The sequence below is a fragment of the Myxocyprinus asiaticus genome, chromosome 33 (assembly GCF_019703515.2).
Source record: "Myxocyprinus asiaticus isolate MX2 ecotype Aquarium Trade chromosome 33, UBuf_Myxa_2, whole genome shotgun sequence".
Classification (NCBI taxonomy): domain Eukaryota; kingdom Metazoa; phylum Chordata; class Actinopteri; order Cypriniformes; family Catostomidae; genus Myxocyprinus; species Myxocyprinus asiaticus.
Window position 1 is genome coordinate 39,468,466 of NC_059376.1, and position 6,193 is coordinate 39,474,658.

A 6,193-nucleotide genomic window follows, 5' to 3' on the forward strand; every position below is an offset into this window, starting at 1 on the left:
AGTTATGTTATTCTTGAATTTCCTCTGAAAAGTTCCTTAATTTAAGGAAAGCTTAGTCATTTAAATTTGGTAATACTGAGTAAGATGGTACAAACATCTAAAGGGTTGGAATTTACCCAGGGGCGGACTGGCCATAGGGAGCACCGGGCGGTTACCCAGTGGCGTTTTCCCGCTGGGAATATATATATATATATATATATATATATATATATATATATATATATATATATATATATATATATATATATATATATATATATATATTACACACCGATCAGCCACAACATTAAAACAACCTGCCTAATATTGTGTAGGTCCCCCTTGTGCCGCCAAATCAGCGCCAACCCACATCTCAGAATAGCATGAGATGATATTCTTCTCACCACAATTGTACAGAGCGGTTATCTGAGTTACCGTAGACTTTGTCCGTTCGAACCAGTCTGGCCATTCTCTGTTGACCTCTCTCATCAACAAGGCATTTCCGTCCACTGAACTGCCGCTCACTGGATGTTTTATGTTTCTGGCATCATTCAGAGTAAATTCTAGAGACAGTTGTGTGTGAAAATCACAGGAGATCAGCAGTTACAGAAATACTCAAACCAGCCCATCTGGCACCACTCCATTCATTTGCTCCAGTCTGCGCTGCTTGAGGACACGCAAAGCTTTGGCTTCTTTGAAACTGCTTTCTTTGGTGAAGAAAAAACACTTTTTAGATTTTTTTTTTCTGAAATGTAAGGGACTCGATATTAACTTCTTTTTTATAGGACTGATATACTGTAATGCTCAGAAAAGTTTTTTAAGTGTCTGCACCTAGACCTTTGTCTAAGCTTTTTTAATAATGTATCCTGGTTTACTCTAAATTTGGTGTAGCAACACAGCTAAAAGTCTGTTGTTGTTGTTGTCGATTAACCTACTTTCCTTGCTAAATGTCTGGATAAAGCATCTGCTTTTAATAAATTTAAACTAAAACATAATTGCAGGTCAAGTTTGGCAGCAGCAAGACCCCACAAGTTTTACTATATACTAAAGCATTTTCACTTTACAGTAACAAGACTATTTCAATTACTTTTGTATAAGGAAAGACCTTGCAATCTTTTGCCAGTTTAAGGGGCCATTTACACGACAACGTTTTCAACTAAAAGCGGAAAACTTTTTATGCATTTTGGCTGTTCGTTTACACGACAACAGCGTTTTGGGGCCTGGACTGTGTTTGTGCTGCTCAAGATTTTGAGTTTATAGACACTTCTCCTGCAAAGTGTAGATTTACTGCATCACTACTACAACCAGCGATCGCCATCTTCATTGTTTGTACAGTATTCACCGCTCTGCAGAAGAATGCTTATGTGTGCAGGCGCGTAGTGTTTCTTTACAAAGTCACATCGCCAACTACTGGCCTGGCATGCATAATACAGCGTTTGTAGTCGTTTTCGCGGATCCGTGTGAACGGGTATCATTTTGACAACGTTGTCGTCTGTATGCGAAACTTTTCAAAAACGCAAAGGAAAAACGTTTCCGTTTTTAGTACATCGTTGTCGTGTAAACGTACCCTAATTAAAATGCTATCAAAACCCCATAGTTACAGATAGTGATGTTCATGTAAAAATATTCTCATACAAAATCTAATGAATGTGGCTGCATTTTCTGTTGTTACTGTATTGGTGGTTCTTGTTAAACCTTGACTGAGGAAGTAAAGGGCATTCTAATGTTCTGCTTGTGTTCTTGAAAGAAGGCTGGAAGTTGGACTGCAATCTCCCATGGTCTTGGAGCAAGTTGAATACCAGCATCCACACACTGCCCTTCCTGAGAGAACGGGACAGTTGGGAATCTTCCTAGAGCTGATGGAATGAGCCACACACGTTTCTATGTCAGTTATAAGTTGAATTATTCATCCCAAAACTGTTCTATTTTTACAAATGTATGATTTACGATTAACTTTATGCAAAAAAAAAAAAAAATCACCCAAAAATGAAAATGCTGATATAATTTACTCATCCCTGGCATTTCAAACATGTATGACTTTCCTTCTTTCTTTAACGGAACAAAAAAGTAGAGATTTTTTTACATTTGCTTTGACTAATTTTATGATACTCGAATTGTGCTTTGATGTCATTTTTTAAACTTGAAAGCTTCAGTTCCCATTCATTATTACTGCAAAGAGCACATAGTAGATTCTTCAAAATATCTTCTTTTGTGTTGCACGGAAGAATGTCATTCAAGTTTGGAAAGACATGAGTGTGAGTAAAAGATGGCAGGATCCCTTAAGTAATTATGTTGTAACCAGGTGTAGCAGTGATTTGAAGTAGAAATTTATTTTTATGAAAGTCTTAATTTACTCTTTTGTACCTGTGAAAGGCTCCTGACACAGTTTAATAGATCTGGATTCCATGAAAATCTCCAAACGGTACAGTGAAAAAACCGGAACAAAATAACAGACCTCTTATTACATTTCTACTCACATCCTGACGACATTAGTAAGCTCATAATTCAAGGTTTCCATGTTGGTTATAATTCCTTCTTTGACCAGGGCAGAGCTGTAGCAGTAGTTGTTCGAGATGTATTCTGAAAAAATGTGCGGACTCTTTCCTCTGAGTTGGAAGGAATCTTCTTACTAGCAAAAATAAAATATAAATTTATTGGTGACATTTGTACAAGACATGCACATTCAATAGTGTATGTACATGCAACAGGAGTCATTGTGAGAGATGAAGGATTCCAGAACGTTATGGCCTTTGTTTAAGATTAATAATTTCGCATTGTGTGTTTTTTAAATCTGTAAGGAAAAACCCTTACTTCCACTCTGTTGGCTTTGGGACAGGCTCAGTCACAGGCACTGGTACACATGGTATTGGAGGTGGAAGATATCCACATGTTAAGAGAGAGACACATCAGTTACAAAACTCCATAAAATTCAATTTGATCTAGAATCTTGTAATCATGATACCTGTGGAGCTAGAATAATGACAAAAGTATTTGAATCTGAAATTGGTTCATTTGAAATCTAGATTTTTACAGCATGTTTGATAAATTAGTTTTTTTTAAACAGCAGGATTCTGAGGTGGAATTAGAGGTCAATATTCAGATTATAGAACTAAAGGTTCAAGTACATTTACTTGTACCACCCAGTGGCCAGTGTTTATATTACAACATTTTTACAAGTTTTGCCCATTGTAGTTCATATTCTGGCAATATAAAGTCTGCAATGACAAGAAGTAAGAAGCAAAATAATAAACAAAGGAAAATGAATATGACTTCATACTGTCTGAAAACACAATGATCAGCATCAAAAACAGTTAAGCTTCAGCAACAGTTGTGCAAATCAGTAATACCGTTCATGAGAGACAGATTTTTGTAAACAAAATAATGAATAAGAGGAACATGAGTGCTTATGTGACCCAACAATTCATAATTTTCAGTGGCTTTTCAGTGATACCAAATGTTGTTTGATAGAGGCCCAATTAATTCTTGAATCAATAATGATACAATCTGATAGTGATTCAATAATGCCTGGCCTATAAAAGTGATAAAATATGAATGTAAGTCATATTCCTTTAAGCTTCTTACCACCTCCACTGGCCAGTGAAATAAAAGAAGGGAGAAGTCATATAAAAATGTTGTGTTAATCAGCATTATGCCACAAGTGCTGTTAATTGAGCTTAACTTGTTTTGGACCCGGAATATTCCTTTCATTTGCAAGCATGGATGAAATTCCATTTAAATGTGAAAGATTCTCTAATTTCTCATTGTATTTTGTTTATTTGATCTTATTTTGCTGTTCATTTTTAAATAGATGCAATCGAATGTATCTGCAACAAATTGATGAACAAGCACATTAGAAATATGATGCCATATGATGATCAGTAATGTCCTGACTATACTTTGTGATCAGTTGAATGCCACTTTGGTGAATGAATGTACCAATTTCCTTCAGAAACAGCAAACTCTGTACATTATTCCAAACTTTTGGCTGCCAGTGTGTATATATTTATATCCAACACCTTATCCTTGAGTAATCATGCTAAATTGCTAATTTGGTACTAGAAAATCACTTGCCATTATACCAAACACAGCTGAAAACTATTTGGTTCATTAAATGAAGCTTAACATTGTCTTTGTGTTTGTTTTTGAGTTTGAGTTGCCACAGTATGCAATAGACTGGCATGTCTTAAGGTCAATATTAGATCAAAAATGGCAAAAAAGAAACAGCATTCTCTAAAAACTCAGTCAATCATTGTTTTGAGGAATGAAGGCTATACAATGCTTGAAATTGCCAGAAAACTGAAGATTTTATACAAAGGTGTACACTACAGTCTTCAAAGACAAAGGACAACTGACTCTAACAAGTACAGAAAGAGATGTGGAAGGCCAGATGTACAACTAAACAAGAGGATAAGTATCTCTAGTTTGAGAAATAGATGCCTCACATGTCCTCAGCTGACAGCTTCATTGAATTCTACCCGCTCAACACCAGTTTCATGTACAACAGTAAAGAGAAGACTCAGGGGTGCAGGCCTTATGGGAAGAATTGCAAAGATAAAGCCACTTTTGAAACAGAAAAACAAAAAGAAAAGGTTAGAGTAAGCAAAGAAACACAGACACTGGACAACAGATAATTGGAAAAGAGTTACTTTTGTGGGATCAGCTAGACTGTAAGGTGTGTGAGAAGTGCTACAGGAAGTGTGGGGTGAAATGTCACCCGAGTATCTGGACAAACTGACAGCTAGAATGCCAAGGATCTGCCAAAGCTGTCATTGCTGCACATGGAGGATTTTTTGATGAGAACTCTTTGAAGTAGTTGTGATCAGTTGAATGCCACTTTGGTGAATAAAAGTACCAATTTCTTTCCATAAGAGCAAAATCTGTACATTATTCCAAACTTTTGGCCGCCAGTGTATACAGTATATTGTATATATACTGTAAATACTGTATATGTATACAGTATGTGTGTGTAGTATATATATATATATATATATATATATATATATATATATATATATATATATATATATATACATATACTATATACATATATATATATATATATATATATATATATATATATATATATATATATATATATATATACACACACACACACACACACACACACACACACACACACACACACACACACACACACAACAGGTCTACAACAGTCTACAACAGGGCTAAAGGCACATCATAAGTAAAAAGTATCAAGATCGAGAAAAAAAATCGATTTCTTTTTATTGAATATTGATAGAGAAACAATTTGTGTGAAAAGAAATAATTACAGAAGGTTGTTTTGATTATAAAGTAAGTTTTTAAAAAAAGGTGACGAGGGAGCCTTTTACCCCACACTTGGGATAAAAGGCACCAATGGGTTTTTATAGTGATATTATGCAAAATTTGCCAACTAATGCAAATAATTTTGAGACAGCATGATGCTTTTTTGATTTACAAATCAAGATCATTGGTGGGGGTGCAAGGAGGAAGAGGGAGACGGTGAAATTCAACTCAAAAGGTAATTTACTTTACACTTAAATTTATTTAAAACTCGCTTTCAGCGGACTGTCAACACACTCTCTCTGGGTGTGTGTGCATGGGTAGCTCTTTCTCCCTTAACTGGCATCTGGCTCGCTCTTAAAACCTGTCTTCACTCTCACTGCTATGACAAAAAGCTGTTAGAGACAATCATTGCCAGGTGATGATCCTTAACGTTCTCATCTCATTATCTCGCTCTCGATTCACCAGCTGACATTCACGGCATGCCGCACACCACCTGCAAACATCTCTGTGAATGCCCGGCCAATAAAAACGGGCCATTAGATAGTTTCATTTTTTTTCTCGCCCTAAGTGACCCGCCATCGAATTATGATGAGCCGTCTGGAATAACATTTCCCAACGGCTCTTCGGTATCAACAATTGTGTTGTATCCTCTTTTGTCTGAGCGTCCTGCATCACTCAATACAACCGATCATTTATAATAGAAAAATATGGATATGAGAGTGCGATGTCCAGCTGAAGAGGTTGACCATCAATCACTTTCACTTGGTCGATGGCGTGCCTAAGAGTTTCGTCTCGCATCTGCTCTAGAGGGAAATCCCCTGCAAGGAATCCTCTAAGGGCTGGGGAAGCCGACACTTCCCCCTCCCTTACGTCAGCTTGCCGTGGAACTGACGTAGATGGCCCTGGCTCCGCCTCCCCTGCCAGCGTA

At 36.6% G+C, this 6,193-nt stretch overlaps 1 long non-coding RNA gene across 1 annotated transcript; it reads right to left on the reverse strand.

The window, feature by feature from the left end:
• Window positions 1-215: 215 nt before the first annotated feature.
• LOC127423783 (uncharacterized) lies at window positions 216-4,962 on the reverse strand. Its single transcript, XR_007894376.1, has 3 exons — window positions 2,791-4,962; window positions 2,457-2,608; window positions 216-1,835 (listed from the first exon to the last, which is right to left on the reverse strand). It is a non-coding gene; the product is annotated as an uncharacterized LOC127423783 (long non-coding RNA).
• Between the last annotated feature and the right edge of the window lie 1,231 nt (window positions 4,963-6,193).